General features: G+C 43.9%; 1 long non-coding RNA gene across 1 annotated transcript; it reads right to left on the reverse strand.

The window, feature by feature from the left end:
- Positions 1–692: 692 nt before the first annotated feature.
- LOC116270806 lies at positions 693–27,503 on the reverse strand. Its single transcript, XR_004179070.1, has 2 exons — positions 27,432–27,503; positions 693–802 (listed from the first exon to the last, which is right to left on the reverse strand). It is a non-coding gene; the product is annotated as an uncharacterized LOC116270806 (long non-coding RNA).
- Between the last annotated feature and the right edge of the window lie 224 nt (positions 27,504–27,727).

A 27,727-nucleotide genomic window follows, 5' to 3' on the forward strand; every position in this document is an offset into this window, starting at 1 on the left:
GAGATGTGGTGGTGCACGCCTATAATCCCAGCTACTTGGGAGGCTGAGGCAGGAGAATCACTTGAACCTGGGAGATGGGAGATGGAGTGACCCAAGATTGCGCCCCTGCACTCCAGCCTGGGTGACAAGAGCGAAACTCCATCTCAAAAAATAAATTACTATTTTAAAGTGTACAATTTAGTGGCATTTAGCACATCTGTAATGTGCAACTGTCACCACGATCTAGTTCCAGAACATTCTCATCCCCCTAATAGGAAACCCTGTACACATTAAGCTTACTCCTATTATCCCCTACTCCCAGGCCCTGGCAACTACTAACCTGCTTTCTATCCCTATGAAATTGCCTATTTGGATATTTAATATAAATGGAATCACACAATATATGACCTTTTGTGCCTGGCTGCTTTCATTTAGCATAATGTTTTTAAGCTTGGTTCATCTATGTTGTAGCATATATCAGAATTTCATTCCTTGTTATGGTTGAGTAATATTCTATTGTATGGATATGCCACAGTTTATTTATCCATTAGTTGGTACACAGTTGGGTTGTTTCTACCTCTTCGCAACAGCCAATCGGGCTGCTGAAAACATTCACTTACAAGTTTTGGGTTGAACACCTGTTTTCAGTTCTGTTGGGTATACACCTAAGAGTGCCATTGCTGGGTCGCATGGTAATTCTACGTTTAGCTTACTGAGGAACCTCCAAATGGTCTTCCAGAGTGGCTGCACCATTTTCCATTTCCACCAACGATGTATGAGCCTTCCAGTTTCTCCACATCCTCACTGTATTAGTCAGGGTTCTCTAGAAAAACATACATCAAGAAAGGGAAAAAATTATTTTAAGGAATTGGCTCACACAATTGTGGAGGTTTGGCAAATCCCAAATCTGTTGGGGTAGTCTGGCAGCTGGAGACCTAGGGAAGAGTTGCAGTTCAAAGGAAATCTGCTGGCAAAATTCCTTCTTGCCTAGGGGGAGGGGAGGTCAGTCTTTGTTCTATTAAAGCCTTCAGCTAATTGGCCGAGGCCCACTCAGGTTAGGGAAGATAATTTGCTTTACTCTAGATCCAACAAGTTAAATGTTAATCTCATCCCAAAAACATCTTCACAGAAACATCCAGAATAACATTTGACCAAATGTCTGAGCTCCATGGCCCAGCCAAGTAGACAAGTAAAATTTAAAAACAAACAAAACAAACAAACAAAAAAAACACTACTCTTGGCCAAAACTTGTTATTTTTCATTTAAAAATTATAGCTGTATTAGTGTCCGAGGGCTCCATAAAAAAAACCCACCAACTGGGTAGTTTAAAACAACAGAAGTTTATTGTCTCACAGTTCTGGAAACTAGAAATCCAGAATCAAGGTGTTTTCAGGGCCATGCTTCCCCTGAAGCCTCTAGAAAAGGATTTTTTTTTTTTTTTTTTTTTTTTTTGCCTTCTTCAGTTCCTGGTAGCTCCAAGCATTTCTTGGCTTGTGGCAACATAACTATAACCTCTGCTGCCGTCTCCCTAAATGGCCATCTTCCCTAGTTTCTGTGTCCAAATTTCCCTTCTTTTAAGGACACCAGTCATTGGATTAAGGCCTACCTTAATAACCTCATCTTGATTAAGTCTGCGAAGACCCTATTTCCAAATAAGGTCACATTTACAAATGCTGAGGGTTAGGACTCCAATATATTTTTTGCTTTTTGCCGGGTTGTTGGGGGGGGTGGAGTGGGGGAGGAAAACACAATTGAAGCCGTAACAATAGCCATCCTAATAGGCATGAAGTGGTGTGAAGTGGTTTTGATTTGCATTTTTCTAATGACGTTGAGCATCTTGTCATGTTGGCCATAACAACATGGCCAAATGGCTTGTTGGCCATTTGTGTATCGCCTTTGGAGAAATGTCTGTTCAAGTCCTCTGCCCATTGTTGAGCTGAGTTACCTTTTCTGTTGTTGAGTTGGAAACATTCTTTAAATATTCTGGATACTAAACCCTTAATCAGATACATGATTTTCAAATATTTTCTCCCACCCTGTGTGTTGTCCTTTTACTCTCTTGATAGTGTCCTTTGATACACATAAGGTTTTAATTTTGATGAATTCCAATTTATTTTTTCTTTTGCCTGTTTTGGGGTCATATCTAAGTAAACACTGCCAAATCCAAGATCATGAAGATTTAGTCCTAGGATTTATACTTTTAGCTCTTACATTTAGGTCTTTGATCCATTATGAGTTAATTTGTATAATTCCACTACTCATCAGCATGGGAGTCTTGACCTGCTCCATTTCTGACCTGGGCTGGTTTACCCCTCCTTAGGCAACCTGATGGTCCCCCAATCCCAAGAGTTTGCCATATTAAAGCCAAACTTATTGCAGGCACCCAAACAGCATAGCCCAGAACTCCTGGGCTCAAGTGATCCTCCCACCTCAGACTCCGGAGTAGGTGGGACTACGAGTGTGCACCACCATGTCCAGCCAAACACAATTTTCTTAGAAGTCTCTACCAATCTTTAATAAAGTCATCATCTATTAGTTAAATGATATTCTGAAGTACAAATCAATAATGAAAACAACTAAGTTAGAGCCTTTCATTCCTACCTATGAAGGATTAAATTCTGTGGGAATTGCCCTTTACTATAAACAACTATAAAAGCAGACAAAATATATAAAACAAGTGTTTCAGGCATTGGACAATAGATTTACAGAACTGTAAATCCCTGAGAGAAGGAAAACAGATAGAAGGCTATGATTGCCTACCTTACTTATTCAGGGCACTTCCAGTGTGCAGCACAAAGATAGGGAACCAGAGATCCATCGTATCACTGAATTGAGGAGACAGAAATTAGAGTTCAGGAAGGCTAAGGTGGCTTGAACTTGCAGGGAAAAATAACAGGAAGTCTCTGAACAGAAACAGAGATCAGGAACTCTGTAGATGGTCCCCTGACCCTTAAGTGAGTCAGGAAGGCTGAGGTGGCTGGAACTTGCAGGGAAAAATAATAGGAAGTATCTGAACAGAGACAGAGCTCAGGAGCTCTGCAGAGGATCCTCTGACCCTTAAGAGAGTTCCAGTCAGTACATGTGTGGGATGAAACACCATGAGATCAAACAGAAAGAACAAACAGAAAGCAATAGACCAGATAATTCTCAGAACTCAAAAAAGTCTGGGAATAGTTAAGGTTTACACTAACTAGAATGGGGAGAGACCTTGTAATACAGACAGCATTGGTAGAATCCTCAAAAAGATTATGCTTTTGTAGTAGGGCTAAATTATCCCTAGAGTAAAAGCTGCTCACAGCTTGCCATAAAAGAATAGCTTAACAGTAGACCTTAAATAGATCCACAGGTAACTTAACTGCATGGCAGGACAAAGCCTAACCCTATTTAAAGAAATACAACAGAACCTAGCACTCAGCAATGTAAAATTCACTGTGTTTATCATCCAACAAAAAGTCACCAGGCATGCAGAAAAGTAGAAAACTATGGCCCAGAGCTAGGAGAAAAATAAATTAGTAGACCCAGAATGACACAGATTATTGAATTAGCTGACAAAAGTCTTAAGATAGCTATTAATGTTACAAGTACTCAAGGAGATAAAGGAAAACATGAACATAATGAGGAAAGACATGGGATGTATATGACTTAAATCCAAAGCAAATTCTTAGAGATGAAGAATATTTGAAATTAATCTCAATGAGATTAACAGCAGATTGGACATTGCAAAAGAAAAGATTAGTATAACATTAAAGACATGTAAATAGAAATTATTCAAAATAAAGCACAGAGAGAAAAGTCCGGACAAAGACTAACTGGAGGAACCTGTGAGACAGTACCGACAATCAAAAATACATACTGAAAAGAGAGGAAAGAGGGAAAGAGACAGAAAACATTTTTGAAGAAATGTCAAAGAAATTTGGTGAAAATTATAAAGCCATAGATCCAAGAAGCTCAGTAAACCTCAAAAAGAATAAACATGAGAAAACTACACACATTAAAACCCATCATAGTTGAATTGCTGAACCAGTGGTAATTGGGTAAAAAGAAGCATTATATACAGAAGAACAAAGATAAGAATGACATCAGACTTCTTAGAAACTACGTAAGCCAGAAAAAATACCATAACATCTTTAAAGTGCTGAAAGAAACAAAGCAAAGCAAAACAAAACAACATTGGTCTACAGTTCTATACTTAGCAAAAATTTCTTTCAAAAATGAAAGTGAAATAAAGGCTATCACAGCAACAAAAACTGAAAGAATTCATCACCACTGGACTTGAACAATAAGAAATGTCTTTTCAGACAGAAGAAAAATCATACCAGATGGAGATCTGAATCTACACAAAGTGCACTGAAAATGATAACTACATAGGAAAGTATATAATATTTACCTGATTTAAATCTCTTTAAAAGACAATTGACTAAGCAAAAATAATAATACATTTGGGAAAAATAGTGAAATGTACAACAGCAACATAAAGGTCAGAAGGGGATAAATGGAATTATACTCTTGTGAAGTTCTTATAGTATTTGTGAAGCGTTATATCACTTGAAAGTACAATGTGGCCGGCCGCGGTGGCTCAAGCCTGTAATCCCAGCACTTTGGGAGGCCAAGACGGGCAGATCACGAGGTCAGGAGATCGAGACCATCCTGGTAACACGGTGAAACCCCGTCTCTACTAAAAAATACAAAAAACTAGCCGGGCGAGGAGGCGGGCGCCTGTAGTCCCAGCTACTTGGGAGGCTGAGGCAGGAGAATAGCGTGAACCCGGGAGGTGGAGCTTGCAGTGAGCTGAGATCCAGCCACTGCACTCCAGCCCGGGCGACAGAGGGAGATTCCGTCTCAAAAAAAAAAAAAGAAAAAAGAAAAAAAAAGAAAGTACAATGTAATAAGGTAACAAGTACACTAAAAGTCTCAAACAACCACGAAAATAACAAAACTAAGAGTTGTAACTAAGAAGTCAACAAAGGAGATACGATGAAATTGTAAAAATTATTCCGTTATTCCAAAAGATGACAGAAAAAGGAAAATGAACAGAAAACAGATAAACAAACAGAAAATAAATAGCAAGATGATACACTAAAGCCTAATCATACCAGTAATCACATTAAATGTAAATGGTCTAAATATCTCAATGAAAAGGCAGAGCTAGATTGGATTTTTTTTTTTTTATATGGAGTCTTGCCTTGTCGCCCAGGCTCGATTGCAGTGGCATGATCTCGGCTCACTGCAACCTCTGCCTCCCAGGTTCAAGCAATTTTCCTGCCTCAGCCTCCTGTGTAGCTGGGACCACAGGTGCATACCACCACGTCCAGCTAATTTTTTGTATTTTTAGTAGACATGGGGTTTCACCTTGTTGGCCAGGATGGTCTCGATCTCCTGACCTCGTGATCCACTCGCCTTGGCTTCCCAAAGTGCTGGGATTACAGGCGTGAGCCACTGTGCCCAGCCAATAGATTGGATTTTTTAAAAAAGGCAAGACCAAGTATATGCTGCCTACAAGAAGCAAACTTTAAATATGAAGACACAAATAGTTTAAATGAAGAGATATATCATACCTACATCAGACAAAAAAAATCTAAATAATATCAGGCAAACTAGATTTCAGAGAAAAGAAGTATTTATCAGGGATAGATGAGGTCATTTTGCAATAATACAGGGGTCAATTAAGAGGACATGATAATCTTAAACACTTATGCATTTAATAACAGAGTTTTAAAATATATAATGGAAAAACCAATGGAACTGCAAAGAAAATAGACAAATCACAATTATAGTGGATATTTCAATACCCTTATCTTAATAATTGATAGAATAATGCTGTAGACTAAATGTTTGTGTCCTCCCTCCTCTCCAAAAATTGTATGTTGAAACTTGAATCCTCAATATGGTGGTATTTGGAGATGGGGTCTTTGGGAGAAAATTAGGTAATGAGGGTGAAGCCCTCATCATGGGATTACTGCCCTTATAAGAAGAAACACAGAGAATTTGCTCCCTCTCTCTCTGTCCTCATCCTGTGAGGACACAGAAAGGTGGCTTGTCTACAAGTCATGAAGTGGGTTCTTGCCATAACCCAACTAGACTAACACTCTGTTCTCAGAATTCCAGCCTCCATAACTGTGAAAAATAAATGCTTATTATTTATGCCATCCTGTCTATGGTATTTGTTATAGCAGCCTGAGCAGACTAAGACCAATAAGTAGGCAGAAAGTCAGGATTGTAGTAGACTCATACAACACCGTTAACCTTGACCTGATTGACATTTCTAGAGTACTCTACCCAACAACAGCAAAATACAAATTCTTCTCAAGTGTCCAAGTAAGATTTACCAATATAGGCCACATTCTAGGCCATAAAACAATAAATTCAAAAGTTCTCTAGCAAACTGACTAAATTTTTATTTAAAAAAAAAATTAAAGGATTCAAGTCATAGAAAGAAAGTACATTCTCTGACCACAGTGAAAATTAAAATCGAGGCCGGGCGCAGTGACTCATGCCTGTAATCTCAGCACTTTGGGAGGCCAAGGCAGACAAATCACCTGAGGTCAGGAGTTGGAGACCAGACTGGCCAACATGGTGAAACCCTGTCTCTAATAAAAATACAAAACTTAGCCGGGCATGATTGTGGATGCCTGTAATCCCACCTACTCAGGAGGCTGAGGCAGGAGAATCACTTGAACCTGAAAGGCGGAGGCTGCAGTGAGCCGAGATTGCACCACTGCACTCCAGCCTGGGCGACAGAGCAAGACTCCATCTCAAAAAAAAAAAAAAAATGTTAAATCAATACTGAAAAGATCCCCGGAAAATCCCCAGATATTTGGAAACTAAGTAACATGCTTCCAAACAAAATATGGGTAAAAAATAAATCAAAAGGGAAATCAGAATGTATTTTGAACTGAATGAAAATTAAAACCCAACATATTAGAATTTGTGGAGACAACAAACTAGGAATAGAAGACAATTGCTCCAACCTAATAAATAGCTTCTATGGACTACTCATAGCTAACAACATACTTAATGATGAAAAACTACCAAATGTCCCCCTAAGACCAGGCACAGTGGCTGATACCTATAATCCCAGTGCTTTGGGGGCTGAGGTGGGAGGATTGCTTGAGGTCTAGAGTTTGAGACCAGCCTGGGCAGCATAAGTGAGACCCTGTCTCCTAAAAACTAAAAAGAGAAAAAATCAGGAACAGTCCAGGCGCGGTGGTTCACACCTGTAATCCCAGCACTTTAGGAGGCAGAGGCGGGCAGATCATGTGGTCAGGACATCAAGACCATCCTGGCTAACACGGTGAAACCCCGTCTCTACTAAAAATACGAAAAAAAAAAAAAAGCCAAGTGTGATGGCAGACACCTGTAGTCCCAGCTACTCAGGAGGCTGAGGCGCAAGACTGGCATGAACCCGGGAGACAGAGCTTGCAGTGAGCCAAGATCACGCCACTGCACTCAGTCTCAAAAAAAAAAAAAAAATCAGGAAAAAGACAAAGATGCTTTTCTCCATTTCTATTCAACAGCGTACTGAATGTTCTGGTGAGGGCAATCAGGCAAGAAAATGAAATAAAAGACATTCAGACTGGAAAGGAAGAAGTAAAACTATTGATATTTTATTGATATTTACAGGTGACATGATCTTGTATACAGCAAATCCTAAATAATCCACTAAAAAATTTCTAGAACCTAATAAGCAAGCTCAGCAAGGTGGCAGGATGAAAGACCAATATACAAAAAAAAAAAATTAATTGTATTTCTAAACACTAGCAATGAACAATCCAAAAACAGAAAAAGGAAAAAATAGAAAAAATAGAATTAAGAAAATGTTTCAAGAGCATCATAAACAATAAAATAATTATGAATAAATTCAACATTAGACGTGCAAAAGTCATACTCTGAAAATAACAAATATTGTTGAAAAGAAGGCCTAAATAAAGAGAAAGACATCCCATGTTTGTGGATTGGAAAACAGTATTATTAGGATGCCAATACGGCCGGGCACAGTGGTTCATGCCTGTAATCCCAGCACTTTGGGAGGCTGAGGTGGGCAGATCACCTGAGGTCAGGAGTTTGAAACCAGCATGGCCAACATGGCGAAACCTTGTCTCTACTAAAAATACAAAGATTAGCCGGGCATGGTGGTGGGTGCCTGTAATCCAAGCTACTCGGGAGACTGAGGCAGGAGAATCGCTTGAACATGGGAGGCAGAGGTTGCAGTGAGCTGAGATTGTGTCATTGTACTCCAGCCTGGGCGACAGAATGAGACTCCATCTCAAACAAACAAACAAACAAACAAACAAATATATATATATACACACACACACACACACAAATACTTCCCAAAATGATCTACCTATTCAATGCAATTCCTATCAAGATTCCAGCAGGCCTTTTTTTGTAGACATTGACAAGCTGATGTTAAAATTCATATGGAAATTGTCAATCTTGAGAAAGAAGAGCAAAGTTGGAGGACTCACTCTGTGAGCCCCGATTTCAGAACTTACTACAGAGCTACAACAATCAAGACTGTGTAGTACTGTCATAAAGACAGACATAACTGAATGGAATTTAGCGTCTAGGCACTAATCCTCACATTATGGCCAATTGATTTTCAACAGTGCCAGTACTCTTCAATGGGGAAAGAATAGCCTCTTCAACAAATAGTGCTGGAACAACTGAATATTCACATGCAAAATGATGAAGTTTGGCCTCTTCTTCACACCATACATAAAAATCAATTCAGAATGGATCATAGACCTAGAAGTAAGAAGTAAAACTATAAACCTCTTCGAAGAAAATATGAGTAAATCTTCATGACCCTGGTTTCAGCAAAGCCTTCTTAAATATAACACCAAAAGCACAAGCAACAGAAAAGTACATAAATTGGACTTTCTCAAAATTAAGAACTGGAAAGTCTTCATTTGGACCCTATAAAAAAGGAAAGACAGCCCCACCCCACAGAATATTTGCAAATCATGCTGCAGGGTTCTGAAGTGAGTAGTGAACATTTGACTACCTATGAAGTGATGAGCCAGTTATTGGGCTATATCTGTAAACTCCTCCCCCCTCCCCACCATTTATTAACCACAATAATCCTGTGACTTCACAATATCCCCACTTTACAGATGAGGAAACAGAGGCTCAGGGATGTTGTGACTTGCCCAAGAGTGTGATGCTGGTATAGATGGAACGAGGATTCAGCCCCAAGTCCCTCTTATCTCCAGCTCTCTTTCCATCACCCTGTATTGCTTGTTGGAGAATGCCAGATGTAGAAGATCTGCAGCCTTGTTTTACACCAGGGGAAACTGAGGTCCAAGAAAGGAAATAGTGCTCCAAGTTTCTGCTGCTGCCTCCTGCCTCCTGAATTGTTGCTGTTTGTTACCGCAAACTACAGGGAACCTACGCGATAAAATCTTACTCATCTGGGCTTATCTAATGCAATGTTACATGAACAATATTCTATTTTAAAAGAAATAATTTGATTACTCTTAAAGTTGTGAGGGAAGGAATGTTGGGCAGTAGAAAGGACAGTCAAGTTTATAACCTGATAGATGTGAGTTTGAGAACTGACTTGTACTTTATTAATTCTGGAATCTAGGATATATGACTATGCTGTGCCTCAATGTCCTCATCTGTCACATGAGAGGGTTGTGCTTTACCCACCTCTCCCAGTGTTGTGGGGGCTCAGGCAAGATGAACAATGCCACTGGGCCTCAAAGACGATGGAGATGGCACAAGTGTAGTAATTGTTTTATGTCAAAAGGACTAGGGCTAAAATTGCTGAGAAGTAGAGCTCTTTTTGCTTCTCTCTTTCTCTCTTTCTCTCTGTATAAATGTTACTGTTTTAATTTATTGAGACGGCGGACATGGTGGCTCACGCCTGTAATCCCAGCACTTTGGGAGGCTGAGGCGGATGGATCACCTGAGGTCAGGAGTTTGAGACCAGCCTGGCCAACAGGATGAAACCCCATCTCTACTAAAAATACAAAAATTAGCCGGGCGTGGTGGTGGGTGCCTGTAATCTCAGCTACTCTGGAGGCTGAGGCAGGAGAATCACTTGAACCTGGGAGGCAGAGGTTGCCGTGAGCCAAGATCGTACCACTGCACTCCAGCCTGGGCAACAAGAGTGAAACTCCATCTCAAGACATAATTAATTAATTAATTTAATGAAGGATTCTTAATTAAATTAATTAATTTAATTAATTAATAAAATTTAAAATTTTATTAAATTTTTTTAAAAAATAAAAATTAATTAATTAATTAATTAATTAAGAATGGATTGCTTATCCATTGTGAGCAAATGGGTACTGCTTAAGAGTTTGAAAATTTCTTTTATTTTGTATTTCTTTGAGACAGGATCTCACTCTGCCAGCCAGGCTGGAGTGCAGTGGCAAAATCATAGCTCACAGCAGTCTTGAACTCGTAGGCTCAAGCCACCATACCTGGCTGATTTTTAAAATTTTTTGTAGAGATGGGATTTTGCTATGTTACCCAGGCTCGTCTTGAACTCCTAGCCTCAAGCAACCCTCCCACCTCTGCCTCCCAAAGTGCTGGGATTACAAGCGTGAGCCACCGCACCTGGCCTGACAAGTTCTTATAAGTAGGTTTGGCAGTCTGTGAGAGCCTGGTTTGTTTATGGTGATGTGCCTTTCCCATAGCTAGTGCACGAGTCAGCAAACTTCCCTTGGCCTGTTCTTGTAAATAAAGTTTGACTAGAACACAGTCCCACCTGTTTGTTTATGGCGGCTTTTGCCATAAAACGGCAGAGTTGAGTAGTTGAGACGAAGGCTGTATGGTGGCCTACAATGTCTAAAATATTTTGAGCACATGACACGTGTTACAACCTCCAGAGGAAGTAGCCCCACTGCACAGAGGATGGCAAAGCGTTCTAATGCCTGCCACTAGGAGCGGCAGTCCAAGAATGCCGACCCACTGCATGGTTTGCAGGTGCTGGGGTTGCCAAGAAAGCCACTTGCACAGGCCTTGGATGGCACAATGCTTTATTCACCTAGAGAAGAGACAGAGCAAGATCAGCCTCAATAGTGAGCATCAGTCCCCCATGGCCAGCGGGTCTCGCTCGGGAACCAATGCTCACTATTGCACTCCTGCAGCCCCCCTTTTGTGCTGCAGGTGAGGGACTCTGTTCCCTCTCTGCCAGGAACACATATAGCAGTGGGCTGGCCAGGTGTCATACGGCACCTGTGTCTAAGCAGACTAAAGAATACACATCAGCCAGGCGTGGTGGCTCACGCCTGTAATCCCAGCACTGTGGGAGGCCGAGGGGTGTAGATCACCTGAGGTCAGGAGTTTGAGACCAGCCTGACTGACATGGTGAAACCCCATCTCTACTAAAAAAATTAAAAAATACAAAAATTAGCCAGGTATGGTGGCAGGTGCCTGTAATCCCAGCTACTTGGGAGGCTGAGGCAGGAGAATCGCTTGAACCTGGGGGGCAGAGGTTGCAGTGAGCTGATATCGCGCCATTGCACTCCAGCCTGGGTGACAGAGCGAGACTCTGTCTCAAAAAAAAAAAAAAGTACACATCAAGCCCAGAACAGGAAAAGACATTTCCAAGAGAGGTGATATACCCAGCACAGGCTTTGAGGGTTCTTTACTTTCCTGTGTGGAAATGTTCCAGGGCAGAGGCAGGCTCTTATGCAACCATGCAAGGGCCAGCAGGCTGTGTCTGCCTTTCCCAACATCTTTACTATCTGGCCCCTTACAAGAAAGAGTTTGCCAATCTCCAGATTAATGCGATATGTACCTCATCCCACAGAGATCGTGATGGCTTCTGAGTTATTGGGCTCTGAATTAATGAGGTTTCTGTGTATTTCCTAACACGTGCTCTTTCAAACTCTCAGATACTTAGATTGGGCAGTTCTCTCCTTTCCTTGGCCCGGGGGCCCACTGTGTCACTGTGGCCTGTCAGATCTGCATCTGGGCTCAAAGCCAGGTTACATGCATTCTGCTTCCCTGGATAGTATCTCTGTGCCATTTCTACCCTGGAGGATTTGTTTCTATTTCAATTAAATCAGATTAGTCCACTCACGTGCTCTTGTCTTGGGCAAAGAGCCCTGAATTTGGAACCCAGTTGAAGTCTCAACTCCATCACTGCAGAACTGGGTGACTTGGGACAAATCAATTCTTGACAAGGGGCTGATGTATCAGGAAGGCTTAAGTATTTCCAGATCTCCCTGGAAGCCTCGTCCCCATGTTTAACATGAACAACTGCAATGAGAGACAGTACTGGGGTGCTTACAGGCAGCAGCTCCAGACTCCAATAATCTGAGTTGAAGTCTGGAACTTATTACCTAACCTGCTCTTTGGCCAAGTGACTTCACTTCCCTGTGTCTTGGTTTCATCATCTGTACACTGGGAAGGATAATAATAGGCTCTATCTCATAAGGTTGTGGGGACTTCATGAATTGCTATTGCTCGAGTAACAAGCTACATATCTGCCAAATCAAGTTGTTTGCTGATACAGAACAATATGTGCAAACTCAGAGAGTGAGAGCCTGAGATGGGGCACAGCTGGACCCCATCAGGAGGTCCCGGAGTATGAACTGTGTCCTCTTAAGGTCACAGCTGTTGTAAGAAGATGCTGGAGAAGGACCCTGGCCAATTGCAGGAGGGTGACCAGGCCTCAAAACCAAGTCCTGCCAGGAAGGAATGGATGACAGGGAATAGTTGAGCCTGTAAGTGAAGAAAAAGCAAGGACAGTGGGGTTCAATGGCTGTGGATGAAGCTGGAGCATTAAAATGGTTCTTGCCTTGAGGATAAAACTGGGCCAAGAGACAGATGGTCCAGTGGGGAGGGCTTCTGTCCCATGACCAGGAAGACACGTTGTCCCACCGAGGCTGGCTGACGCTTCACGGCTCAGGTGCTATGAGGAGCTTCTTGGTTAAGGTGCAGAATGGGATGAGATGAAGCATATAAGGCCCCTCCCAGATCCAATAGTCCAGACTAATGTTTCTGTTGGCTTTGAGATTGGACTGCTGATAAGTGTGGTAGGAACAAAGCCATTGCTATTTTAACATTCCAAACTTTGAAGCTTGCCAAGAACTTTATAAAGAGTGTCTGCTCAGATTTCCCAGGCCGTCTCCTGATGAAGGGCTCAGTGGCTTGACATTGCTATGAGACCCTCCCTGCTTCCTCCCATGTATTATGACACAGGGATGGTGGTGACAGCTCCTGGCAAGGTCAGGAGTCAGCTCAGCCTGGCGCGTCATGGGAAAGCAATTTATTTGAGAGCTGTCATTGCTTAAGAACCCAAAGTAGGTAGGACCTCCAAACTCTCTTTTGATATTTGCCATGGTTGCCTTTGAAATCTCAAAAAGACCATCCAGACCTGGCCCCTAGTTTACCCGGAATGCAGCAGCGTCTGGACTTTATTTGAATGGCCTGCAAGTCTATAAAGTCCTAGTGGTAGATTTCTTATCTCCTCAGCCAAAACAAGGACGGAGAGTTCTGGTTATAAGGCAATAAAGTTTATTAGGCTCTGGGATTGCATTATAGTATGACCTGTTACACACTGTTTCAGATATGCTGTGGTTCCAGTCAAGCTCTCCCCACCGCCATCTACCTGGCCAACAATGGAACAGACTGGTAGTGAACTCCTGGTCCCTGGAGGCAGCAAAAGAAGCCACTTACCGGGGAAGTACGTTACAGAGGGTATCCTGCAGACTCAAATAGAAGAGAGGCTGCAAACTCCAATGCCTATAAAGGCTGAAAAGGTAGTGAGGAGGAGAGAATTTGGACCACTCGGACAGGAGAGACAGACGGTGTGCCTGCCTCTGCAGACAGCCACTGCTCAGGTCAACCAGGTGCTGGCATGCAGGATTGCATCGCCAGATTGTCCGATTTTTCTAAGAGGAAGCTGAAAACCTAGGTTTGCATGTAAGAATCTCTCGATTTTAAATGTTGGAAACTAATTTGGATCTTTTTGGAACACTAGTTTGCCACTTTTGCAAGTAGAAGTACTCCCTGATGAGTATCTAGGGCAGGAGTCTGCGTAGCTGACTGCAGTCTCAGTAAGAACCCCTTGTTCTAAGAAGAATCTGCTGGTCTCGAATCAGAGTCTGTAGCTTTCTTTAAGTTAATCCTGGCCCACCACCTGCAGCCTTGTGTGGAGACACTGGCCTGAGGGTGAAGGGGCCTTGGTTCTGGTCCCAGCCCCGACACTGATGACCTGTGTGACCTCAGGAAAGTCTCTGTTCCTCTCTGGCCTCAGTTACCCCTTCTGGAATTAGCCTAGAGGGTCTCTGGCCCCTGCCAGCTCAACCAGTCTAGGCCTCCACCTGGGAGAAACTCACAGTGGAGAGTTTTCCAAAGCAGATCTGGTGCTTGATTTGGGGTAAATCATTGTTTTTTTTTTTTTCTTTCCTTCCTTTTTTTTTTTTTCTTTTAATTTAAGAGACAGAGTCTCACTCTGTTGCCCAGGCTAGAGTGCAGTGGTGTGATCATAGCCCACTGTAACCACAAACTCCTGGGCTCAAGCAATCCTCTGGCCTTGGTCTCCTGAGTAGCTGGGAGTACAGGCATGCACCACCATGCCCAGCTAATTTTCACATTTTTAGTAGAGATAGGGTCTTCGTAGGTTGCCCAGACTGGTCTCAAACTCTTGCCCTCAAGCAATTCTCCTGCCTCGGCCTCTCAAAGTGTTGAGATTATAGGCTGGAGCCACGGCACCTGGCCTATTTTCTAGACTGATTGTGCCTCTTTAGGTATTTCCAAAACTGAGAAAATAATTTACCAGAAAGAAGGCTTCCCAGTGACTTCCAGCCTTTCTGCCAATGGCTGATGGAGTGACCTGTTAGCATTTGTCAAATGCCAGTGGTAAAGATTAGGTGGTGACAGAAGGCAGATGGGCCTTGTGACTGATGGAAATCATCAGGTGAGGGGTCACCCCAGAGGCCTGGCTTCTCATCTCTGTCCTTGTGACTGCAGCCTGGGTAGTCCTTCCTGTCTCTGGGCCTCAGTTTCCTCTTCTGAAAATGAGAAAACAGTTTGGTTGGATGGTTTCCGAGTCCCCTTTGAGCCTGGAGTTCTGTGATTCCAACGAATTTATGTTTCAAAGTTGTAGTTTTATCAGCTGCACAAGGACTTAAATCTTTTTTTCAATTCAACAGATGTTTTCCCTTCCTTTTTCCCTCCCGCCCTCCCTCCCTCCCTCCCTCCCTTCCTTCCTTCCTTCCTCTGCCTTTCTTTCCCCCTCCCCTCCCCTCCTCTCCCCTCCGCTCCTCTCCCCTCCGCTCTCCTCTCCTCTCCCCTCTCCTCTTCCTTTCTTTCTTCTTACTCTGTCATCCAGGCTGCAGTGGTACAATCATAGATTCACTGTAACCTTGAACTCATACAGATGATCTCGGAGATAGATCTTCTGAGGCCTGCCAACAGGTAGTAAATGAGTTTGGAATTTGATCCTCCACCAGCTGAGCCTGAAGAGGACTGCCACCAAGGCCGACACCTCGTGAAAACCCCTTGAGTCAGAACCACCCAGCGAAGCCACGAAACAGAGAAACCACTGTTAGTTCCAGCTGCTATGTTTTTGGGTCACTAGTTCAGCAGCAATGGGTAATCAATGCAGCCCTTCTGCCACGAGCTGAGCTCTTGGGGCTGGGGCTGGGGCTGGGAAGGAAAGGGTTAACCTCAGAGCCCAGACTTCCAGGTGGGCAGCAAGGTTAATGCCTCCAGCTTGGGGGACCGTTCATTACAGAGTTTCCCAGTGGTTCAGCCAATGTTTGGGTCTGCTGCCAGCTGGGCCTCAGCCCTCCTGTGGCGCCTGTCAGGGCAGGGGCATTCTGTTGGGGTGGGGCGGGAGGGACATTCTGGAAACTGACAGATTCATTAGCAGCTTCGCCTCCCTGCATCTGCCTGCAACGCACCAGCTGTGAGTAGAGCCGGCACAGCTGATCGGCCTGTGTCCCTGGCAGGGGTCAGGGCTGCCTCAACTCCTCAGCTCCCGGCCCTGGGCCTACGGTTTTGAGTCCAGAGGGAGGTGTTGAGGAGCTCCCCTAAACCCCAGAGACTGCTGATAAACCAGGCCCACATGCAAGGTGCACCTCCTGGGTGATAAGGCCCTGCCATCCCCAACTTGTTTAATCCTCATAGTAACCCTCCCAAAGTAGGCATGTCCATCAGCCCGATGCTGCAGGAGGAAACCGAGGCCCAGGTTTGCACAGCTGGAAAGCACAGGGCTCTCTGACTCCAGAGTCTGCCTGATCATCCGCTCTGCTTCCTTGGTCCCACCATGGGGAGCATGATGGATGTGGTGCCTCAGTGGTTTGGGGGAGCTGCTTCAAGGAAGAAGGTGGGAGCATTGAGGAGGCAGGGCTCCTGACCCCCCTACTCCCCACTCCACCAAAAGCAGCTCTACTACTCTGTGCTGTGCCATTAGGGGATCAGGTACAATATGGTTTGGAAGACAGAGTTACAAAAACAAAACCAAACCAGGTCACACAGTGTTTCGCAATTGTGTGGTCTGAACAGAGAATGTTCCAGCCCCAAGTCCCCATACCATGTGACCTGAGGAGCCTCCTGAGGAATTATGGAGAATTCCGTGAGGTCAAACAGGCAAAGCCCAGAACACAGTGCCAGGCACAGAGTGAGTGCTCAGTGTGGTGCTGGAGGTGGTGGTTTCAAGGAAGGATTTGCTTTAATCTAAAGGGCCTGGGGTATGGAGAAAACATTCCTCTAGGCAATAGGGCGCCTTTGGAGGCTTCTAACAGAGTGACCTCCCTCAAGTTTGTGTGTGGGAGGCCTCCAGCCCAATGCCCACCACACGGGAGCTGTGTTCTCTGCCAGAAAACTTGAAATAGGAAGATAAGCCTGGTGGGGCGGGGTTAGGGGAAAGGGAGGAGAAATAACCGTTGTGGGTTTTCTCTGGAAAGCAGAGCCTAGGAGAGGTTGAATGGACAGTGACAATATTAGGGATTGAGGTGGAGCCGTAAATCCTGGCTCATTATCCTCAGAGTACCAGAGGGATTAGGGTGACTTTAAGAGGAGCCAAAGGAAAGAAGAGAGGCTGGCTCCCAAGGTGAGAAGAGCTGAGGTCCAGCATGGGGAAGGACCAGCCTCTTGCTCTGAGTCCACGTTCTTTCTCTGGCACTCCTGGAGGCAGCCCATCCTGTCCCTGCATGAACCCTGCTGGTAACAGGGAACTCAATGACGTGTGCAGTAGCCTGTTCTCACAAGGTTCATCTCTGGATGTTCAAAAGAGCTTCCTGCCTGCCGAGTGCAACCCTTCCCCAGAAGCTTCATTCAATAATTCAGTAAGTCTCTGGGCACCTACCATGTGCCCTGCCCTCATGAGGAGGGAGCGACATAGCATTGAGCAAGACAAAGTCCCAACTCTCAAGGAGCTTAGGTTCAGCTGTAGGAAGGCAAATATTATACAATGATATCACATAATGCCAGGTAATAATACGTGCTATGACAAAAATTAAAATAGAGTGACATGACATAGTGACCACCCTTGGTAGGGTGGACAGGGAAAGGCCTGAAACATTTAAGGGCAGGCATGAATGATAAGAAGAGACTAGCGACGGCAGACTGCATTTTCCAAAGATGGCTTCAACAATATCTTCCATCGCCCCCACTTTTATGCAGTGTGACTCACCACTCCTTCAGCAGGAGATGGAGTCTATTTTTCCAGCCTTGATTCTGGGTGGGACCTGTGATGGCTTCGACCAATGGAATAAGGCAGGAGTGATGCTGTCTTATTTCTGGATGTAACCTTTAACTACTCCAGTAGCTTTTGCTTCTGGGTTTTTGGGACTCTTGTTTCTTAGGCCACTTCCTCTTGGAATCCAGCTGCCATGATGGGAGAATTCTAAGCCACATGGAGTGGCCAACCATGTAACTGGGCTCTTAGCCAACAGCAAGAATCAACTGCCCACCATGTGAATGTGCTGTCTTGAACATTCAGCCCTCGAGCCTCAGATGACTGCAGCCCTATCCCCCACCTGACTGCAACTGCAGAAAGAAACACTCAGCTGGACACAGTCAACCCCAGAAGCATAATAAATTACTGTTTTGTTTTTGTTTTTGTTTTTGAGATGGAGTCTCGCTCTATCACCCAGGCTGGAATGCAGTGGTGTGATCTCGGCTCACTGCAACCTCCACCTCCCAGGTTCAAGCAATTCTCCTGCCTCAGCCTCCCGAGTAGCTGGGACGACAGGCGCCCGCCACCACACCTGGCTAATTTTTGTATTTTTAGTGGAGACAGGGTTTCACCACGTTGGTCAGGCTGGTCTTGAACTCCCAATCTCAGGTGATCTGCCCACCTCGGCCTCCCAAAGTGCTGGGATTACAGGTGTGAGCCACCGTGCCCAGCAATAAATTACTGTGTTATGTCTCTAACTTTTAGGGTATAAGAAATAAGTAGAACACCACTATCCTAAACAAAACAGCTTTGTGCAAAGGTCCTAAAGAGGGAAAGAGTTTGGGATATTTTGAGAAATCAAAAAAGTCCAGTTTGGTTAGAGTAGAATGGGTGACTGGGGAACTGACAGAGAGAGGCGGGCCTGCACCAGACCACGCAGCTCATGGTAAGGACAACAGGGAGACATTGAATGGCCAGGCAAGGGCATGCATGATTGGATTTATGTTTGAGAAACTCCCTCTGACTGCAGAGAGGAGAATGGATTCTAGGGGGTTGTGGTATTTTTTAATAATGTTGAATTTTGGGAGGCTGATATTTATTTTTTATTTATTCATTTTTTTTTTTAGAGACAGGATCTCATTCTCTGTCACTCAAGCTGGAGTGCAGTGGCTTGATCATAGCTCACTGCAGTCTTGAACTCTTGGGCTCAAGGGATACCCCCACCTCAGCCTCCTAAGTAGTTCAGCCTCATAAAATGAATTGGAGTTTATTCACTCTTTTTCTGTTCTCTGGAAGAGATTATCAAAGATGAATGTTAGATAGAACTTACCAGTGAAGCCATCTGAGGTTGAAGTTTTCTTATGGGAAGGGTTTTAACAACTGATTCAATTTCTTTAATTGTTAGAGGACTATCTAGGGTTTTTTATTTTGTCTTAAATCAAAATTGGAATGTTATACCTTCTAGTATATTGCTCATTTCACTTAAAATTTCAAATTTATTGGATCAAAATTTTTCAAAATAGCCTCTTTTTTCTTTAATGTTAGCGGCATCTATAGTGATGTCCAATTTTTTATTCCTAATATTTTTGTGCCATTTCTCTTTAATTAATCTTCATGAATCTTCATCTTTTAACTGGAGCATTTGATCTTTTGATATTTAATATAATTTATCAGTGTATATGGGTGATAACCCGCTAGCTTATTTTGTGATTTCTCCCCTCCCCTCCTTTCCCTCCCTCCCTTCCTCCCTCCTTTACTCCCTTCCTTCCTTCCTTCTTTCCTTCCTTCCTTCCCTCCTTCCTCCCTCTCTCTCTCCCTGCCTCCCTCCTTCCTTTCTTCCTTCTTCCCCCACTCCCGTTCTCCCTTCCTTCCTTCCTTCCCATTTTGGATCGATTACTTTTTCATTCTATTTCCCCTCTCCACTAGTTTGGGGATTATGCACTGTTATCATTGAAATTACAACACAAATATTTAACTTACTGAAGTCTAAATATAATCAGTACCATTGCTCTTCTTCCAGGCCTTAGAACACTGCTACTCTAATTTGACATACACATCATAGTTTTGGTGTATTCTAACTATTCTTTTAAAAAGATAAACTCTACAAGACATTAATGTTATTGTTTTATGTAGTCAATGCTCAACTAGACTGGAAGATGGATTGATCGGTTTCTTTGTGCTTCACTTCTCCTTTCATCTCAAGCCTTCAGTCAGGGTTCATATTCCTTCTACGTGAAGTATACACTTTAACAAGTTTCAACAAGCAGATTGTGCTCTATTCTTTTTTGTCTGAGCATGTCTTTATTTAACCCTTCCTCTTTAAGTACATACTGATGAGCATGGAATTTTAGCTGCGTAATTAGTTTCTTTCAGCACATTGAAGGTATCATGTTACTATCACCTGGCTCCGTTGTTGCTGTTTAGAAGCCTTCTTCACTCTGTCATTTCTTTCAAGGTTATTTTTCTTATTTTCTGGTTGCTCATTAGATTTTTCTCTTTGTCTGTGATGTTTTTCTGCTTTACTATGATGTCTAGACATGGATTTATTCTTATCACTTTACTTGAGATTTGTTGGGGTTTTTGAATTTGTGGATTAGTACCTCTCATCGGTTTTGGAAAGTTCTCCGTCATTATTTCTTCAGTTAGTGTGTCTGCCCCATTTTCTCTCTTTTAGTTTTCTGAAACTGCTATTAAATAGATGTCAGATATTTTCAGCCTCTCTTCCGTGTCTCCCAACTTCTCTTTTATGTTTTACACCTATCTACTTCTCTGTACTATATTCTGGATCATTTATCTTCTGCCTCACTCATTTTTTTCTTTAGCTCTGTTTAATCTTCTATCAAACCCAACCACTGACTTCTATGTTTCAGTTATTGTATTTTTCATTTCTAGAAGTTCTATTTGGGTTTCTCTATTTTTTCAATTATTAAAATTGTTGTAAAATATATGTAACATAAAGCTTACCATCTTAACCATTTTTAAGTTTACAGTTCAGTGGTACTAAATACACACATAATGTGCAACCATCACTATTTGGTTCTATTTTAATTCTGCTAGTACTTTTCATGGTTTCTGTTCCCAGTAGATATTTGTAAGGTAACATGCCTGCCTTCCTGCAGTTCCCCATCTAGATTGCTAATCCGCACTTATCTGTACCATCCTCCCAAATCTGGAACTAGGTCTCATCTCCTTTTAAAATCTTTGGCTGGACAGTCATGGTAGAAACTAAAGCCATCATCATTTAATCATTTTGTGTGTACTCAAAAAACAAAGAAGCAAACACACTTCTATTAAGTGCTAGGCTATTCTCTAGGGCGTGCAACAATGAATCAGGCCCAGAACATTCCATGGAGGACTTGTTTCCTGGGGGGAGGCTGATGTGAGAAAAAGGACATTTAGAATGAATTCCACATAACTTCTTTGAATGCCAGCTATGTGCTGGTCACATTGCTTGGTTCTGAGTATGCAGGAGGTAAGATAAAATCTTCTCTCTCAAAGTTTGTAGTAGAGTAGCAGAGATGAAATGGGACCTTAAGTAATCATGTAAAATGTCAAAAATGCCAGGCACATGATAGGTGCCTTTTAAATAATCTCTGGGTGAATGATGGTGGATTGGCGTGGGAGTTCAGAGGAGAGAAAACTTGCTTCTGATTGGAACGTATTAAGGAAATCTGTAATGGCATTTGAGTCAGGCCTTAGAAATCTGTTACTTTTGGACATCCAAAGGCAAAGGAGAAGGTAGGGACAATTCAAGTAGGAAAACAGCATGAATAAAGGCATGGAGTATCTTTTTATTTTAAAGTGCTGCGCTTGAGATATAATTCACATATCGTGAAGTCCCCCTGTTTAAAGTGTACAATTCAATGGTTTTAAGTATATTTAAGAGTTGTGTGGCCGGGCGCGGTGGCTCAAGCCTGTAATCCCAGCACTTTGGGAGGCCGAGACGGGCGGATCACAAGGTCAGGAGATCGAGACCATCCAGGCTAACACGGTGAAACCCCGTCTCTACTAAAAAAAATACAAAAAACTAGCCGGGCGAGGTGGTGGGCGCCTGTAGTCCCAGCTACTTGGGAGGCTGAGGCAGGAGAATGGCGTAAACCCAGGAGGCGGAGCTTGCAGTGAGCTGAGAGCCGGCCACTGCACTCCAGCCTGGGCAACAGAGCAAGACTCCGTCTCAAAAAAAAAAAAAGAGTTGTGTGACCATCACCATAATTTAATTTTAGAACATTTTCATCATCCTAAAAGAAAACTACTCATTAAATCATTCCTTATCCTCCTGCTCCTCCAACCACGACAGCCATAAGCAACCACTAATCTATCTTCTATCTGTTTATTTATTCTGAACATTTCATATAAATGAAATTGTACAATATGTGGTCTTTTGTGAGTGGCATTTTTCATTTACAATAACATGTTCATGTTTCATCCATGTTGTAGCATGTATCAGTACTTTATTCCTTTTTATTGCGGAATAATATTCCGTTGCATGAATATACTGTATTTTGTTTATTCCTTTATTCACTCCATTCAAAGAATGGATGTTACTATCATCCATTGATAGATACTTGGGCTGTTTCTACCTTTTGGCTCCTGTGAATATTTGTGTACAACTTTTATGTGGGCATATGTTTTTTATTCTGTAATTCCACCAGGAATGAGATTGATAGGTAAAATGGTAACTCTATGTTTAACCTTTGAAGAACTGCTGAACTGTTTGCTAAAACAGCTGCACCATTTGATGTTTCCAGAAGCAGTGTATGAAGGTTTTAATTTTTCCACCTCCTCGCTCACACTTGTCATCTGTGTTATGGATCATAGCATTCTTCTGGGGGTGAAGTGGCATCTCTTTGTGGTTTTGATTTTCATCTCTTAGTGGCTAATGATGTTGAATACGAGCACCTTTTCAGGTGCTTATTAGCCATTTGTGTAGCTTTTATGAAGAAATGCCTATTCAAATCCCTTGCCCATTTTTTGGGGGGAGGGGGACAAGGTCTCACTCTGTCACCCAGGCTGGAGTGCAGTGATGCCATCATAGCTCACTGCAGCCTCAAACTCCTGGGCTCAAGGGATCCTCCTGCCTCAGTCTCCAAAGTAGCTGGGACTATTATGTGCCACCAGGTCCAGCTAATTTATTTTGTTTTTTTTTTTTTAAGAAATGGGGTCTTGCTATGTTGCCCAGCCTGGTCTTAAACTCCTGGACTCAAGGCGTCCTCCTGCCTCAGCCTCCTAAAGCACTGGGATAATAGGCATGAGCCACTGCACCCAGACTATTTACCTTCCTATTGTTGAATTGTAAGGGTTCTTTATATATTCTGGATGCTAGACTCAGGTATACACTTTGCAAATATTTCCCCCATCCCATGGCTTGTCTTTTCACTTTATGACATTCTATGAGATGGAAAAGTGTTAAATTTTTATGAAGTCCAGTTTATGAGTCTTCTCTTTTATTACCAGTGCTTTTGGTATTATATCTTATGTTCTGTTTTGTAATGTGGGGTGAGTCCCATGGGCGGGTTCAGTTTGTGGAAACTCATCAGGCTGTTATAATTTGTGTACTTTTCTGTGCCTGTAAGACTTCAAAAGTCAGTTGTAAAAAAACAGGACTGATAAGAATTGCAGCTTCCTTTACTGGGTCATCGTGAGGACTGGATGGGCAAAGGTACTCACAGTGCTTAGCACAGAGCCAGCCACTGCTTAGTGCTGACACGTAGGAGTGAAGTTGTTACTGTAGTTATTGGGTTTTTTTGTTTTTGCTTTTGTTTTTGAGATGGAGTCTCGCTCTGTCGCCCGCTGGAGTTTAGTGGTGCGATCTTGGCTTACTGCAACCTCTGTAAGCCGGATTCAAGCAATTCTCCTGCCTCAGGCTCCCAAGTAGCTGGGACTACAGGTGTGCACCACCATGCCTGGCTAATTTTTTGCATTTTTAGTGGAGACAGGGTTTCACCATACTGGCCAGGCTGGTCTCGAGCTCTTGACCTTGTGATCCACCCGCCTCGGCCTCCCTAAGTGTTAGGATTACAGGCGTGAGCCACCGTGCCCGGCCTGTAGTTATTGTTAAAATCTAGCTCTGTCCCTTGTCGGGTGGTGATCTTGGCCCTAAGTCACATCACCTTGTTGGCCCTCACTCTCCTCATCTGTAAAATAGGTTAGCACCATCCACTTCGCCAGGGCCACCAGGGACCCCAATGAAACAAGATGCGACATCATCAAGCTTGAAGTCTGCCTCCAAGAGGCCTCACAAAAGCTTGGGTTCATGAAACAGGGAAGAGGAAAAAGAAAAATCAGACTGATGATTGAAGAGGGAAAATTGTCAGTGCAGTGATGAGTGTTTGGGTGGCTGCCACGACCTGGGTGTGGGGCAGCCTCTCAGAGTTTCCACAAGCAGGGTTGGCCAGGCCTGGGAAGGAATGAAGGGGGAGTTGGCCAAAAAAGAGTTATCTTCCAGGGGTAGTGGGGTCTGGTGGTGCCAGGGTGCTCAGCTTGGGCAGGGCTGGTGTACAAATCTTGGCTTGAGGCCTGGCTGGGCAAAAGTTGACTGACTCTCCGTGTAGAATAATCAAAAACCAAACCTCCCTCTAACCCCTGACCCCAAACCCCCACTGGTCGCCCCTACGTGATTCCAGTCTTCCTGTCTTTGCCCAAACAATCCCACCCCACCTCCCCTATTTCTTGTTCTTGAGGTCTCGCTCCCTGCCCCCATCACCAGGTCAGGTTTTAAGAGGCCTAAACTTTATACCATCGGAGGAGAGAGTTTCATTAAAGTAGATCATGTATACAGAGAAGGCACAAATCATGTCTACAGCTTGATGAATTTTCCCAAACTCAACGTGCTCATATAAACTGACATTCAAGCCAAGAATCAGGCCAGGCGTGGTGGCTCATGCTTCAGCACTTTGGGAGGCCAAGGCAGGTGGATCACCTGAGGTCAGGAGTTTGAGACTAGCCAGGCCAACATGGTGAAACCCTGTCTCTACTAAAAATACAAAAATTAACCGAGCATGGTGGTGCACACCTGTAGTCCCAGCTACTCATGAGGCTGAGGCAGAAGAATCGCTTGAACCTGGGAAGCAGAGGTTGCAGTGAGCCAAGATTGTGCCACTGCACTCCAGCGTGGGCAACAGAGGGAGACTCTGTCTCAAAAAAAAAAAAAAAAAAAAGAATTGGAACATTATTCCCAGCACCCCAGAAACCTCTAAGTACCCCTCTCTTGTTATCCACCCCTTAAACATAGCCAGCCTCCTGACTTCTGACATCATAGATGAGTTTTGCCTGGTTTTGAACTCTGTATGTTTGCAATCATCCAGTGCATGCCCTGGTGTCTAGCTTTTTTTTTTTTTTTTTTTTGAGATGGAGTCTCACTCTGTTGCCCAGGCTGGAGTGCAATGGCGCGATCTTGGCTTACTGCAACCTCTGCCTCCCGGGTTCAAGTGATTCTCCTGCCTCAGCCTCCCGAGTAACTGGGACTACAGTTGTGCGCCACCACACCCAGCTAATTTTTGTATTTTAGTAGAGATGAGGTTTCACCATGTTGGCCAGGCTGGCCTCAAACTCCTGACCTCAACTGATCTGCCCGCCTCAGCCTCCCCAAAGTCCTGGGGTTACAGGCGTGAGCCACCGCGCCCAGAAAGAGTCTGGCATCTTTTACTGAACATGTTAGCAAGATTCAACCATGCTGCTGCATACAGCTGTGCTTCGTTTTCTCTCATTCCTATAGTGGCCCTTGGAATGACAATACCACAGCTTCTATGTCCATTCAGCAAGTGCTGCATTTTGGGGTTGTTTTCAGCTGTGGGATATGTGCGGGGAAAGCTGCTATGAATATTCTTGCATGTGTCTTTTGGGGGACATGCGGGCTCATTTCTGTTGGGTCATCCGTGAGGGAGTTGCTGCCTCACAAGGAGAGATAAATGTTCTGCTTTCGAAGATTCAGGGACTGCAAATTGTGTTCTGGAGCGGCCGCGCCAGCTTCCTCTCTCCTCCCAGCTGTGGAGGAGAGTCCTGCCGTTCCACATCTTCACTGACACCTTGTGTGTGTGTGTGTGGGTACACACAGTGTGTGTGTGTGTGTGTGTGTGGGTACACACAGTATGTGTGTGTGTGGTAGGACCTAGTTCATGCGTGCAGTGCACACAGTGTGTGTGTGCGTATATACTGTGTGTGTAGATATGTATACACACATACGGTGTGTGTGTGTGTGTATCCCCATTATTCTGAACACTAGTCCTTCCCTCATGGCACCTCTCACTTCACACTGGTGGTCTGTCTGAATGCTCTGTGGGACAAGCCTGTCCTCAGGGCCTAAATCAGCACCTGGCCCATATTAGGGGCTATATAGATGTGTGTGAGTGTGTATATATATATATACACACACACACACACCCCGATACACACACACACACCCCCAATAGGTAGATACACACACACATATATGTGCGTATCTATTTTTTGCTTTTTCATTTTTAGTCATTCTCATGAGGAGGCTGTCATACCACATCATGGTTTTAAGTTTGAGGGAACATCTTCAAGAAAAAGAAGCCAGGCATGGTGGCTCATGCCTGTAATTTCAGCACTTTGGGAGGCTGAGGCAGGTGGATTACCTGAGGTCAAGAGTTCAAGACCAGCCTGGCCAACATGGTGAAACTTTGTCTCTACTAAAAGTACAAAAGGTAGCCAGGTGTGGTGGCATGTGCCTGTAATCCCAGCTACTCAGGAGACTGAGGCAGGAGAATTGCTTGAACCCAGGAGGCAGAGGTTACAGTGAGCCGAGATCGCGCAATTGCATTCCAGCCTAGGCGACAGAGCAAGACTCTGTCTCAAAAAAAAAAAAAAAAAAAAAAAGAAGAAGAAGAAGATAAAAGAAAATGATAAATTGAGTACAAAAAAAAGATAAAAGTGAAAGAAAATGATAAATTGAGTACAAAAGTAAATATTTATAAAGAATGTGAAAAGAAATCACAACAAACTGCTGGAGACTTTCAAGTTTCGATTCCTTTCTTCTAAGCGTTTCTGAGCCTGTTTCCCAGAATTGTGCGCATTCAGATGTTTCCTGATAATGACCTGGGTCCCTGCCCTGTGTGAACACTGCTGGGCTTCCTAGGATTCCTGGTGGGGGCCCCTGCAGATGAATCTCCCTGAGGCTTAAATGTCATCAGCTTCCCAGGAAGTCACCTCTGCCTGGTGCTCACCTCTGGTCCCTGCCTAACTCCCCAGCCCCAGCTCACAAACTTCCCAGCTACCCCTCCGCTTTCTGGGCTCACAAACTCCCCTGCTCACAAACACTCCAGCTCACAAACGCCCCAGATCACTCTCTCTCTCTGTCTCCCAGGCTGGAGTGCAGTGGTGCAATCTTCGCTCACTACAACCTCCACCTCCCAGGCTCAAGCAATCCTCCAGCCTCAGCCCCCTGAGTAGCTGGGACTACAGGAATACGTCACCACGCCTGGCTAATTTTTTTGTATTTTTTGTAGAGATGGGGTTTCGCCATGTTACCCAGGCTGGTCTCAAACTCCTGAACTCAAGTGATCCTCCTACCTCAGCCTCCCAAAGTGCTGAGATTACAGGTGTGAACCACTGCACCTGGCCTTACAGTCTTATTTTCACATATAAAGCATCTTGTTTAAGGCTCACAATATCCCTCGGAGGTGTACCCTACTGGAACCCCTATCTCCCAGAAAAAGGTATGGAGGGGACTCAGGACTTGAGGCACTGACCTCAAGCCTGCCCTCAAAAATGCCCTGTGCTCCCCCGAGAAGTCCCTGCATAGTGCCTGGTGCAGAGCGTGACTCAAAAACACTGATTCCTTTTTCTCCATCCCTTTGAACTTTTAGAACCCTTGAGTATTGTATTTTTTTAAAAAACTCACATTGAAGTATATCATGCATACAAACGGAGTGCCGTCATGCATATGCGATGGACACCTCTTTCCATGTTGAACGTGCTTGTTTACCCAGCACCCAGATGAAGAAAATGAAAAACCATCACAGGCCCCTGCAGCCCCTCAGGTTGCCTTCGGCCTGTCTCCCACCAGGGGAAGCATGATCACAGCTGTTGGTGAACTTCACATGGGTGGAACCGTGTAGTCCTTTGTGTCTGCCTGTGACCTTCATGGCGGGGTTGTCATCATAGAGCCTGCATTCTCATCACAGAGCCTGCGTCCTC

This window comes from Papio anubis, chromosome 16 (assembly GCF_008728515.1).
Source record: "Papio anubis isolate 15944 chromosome 16, Panubis1.0, whole genome shotgun sequence".
Lineage (NCBI taxonomy): Eukaryota > Metazoa > Chordata > Mammalia > Primates > Cercopithecidae > Papio > Papio anubis.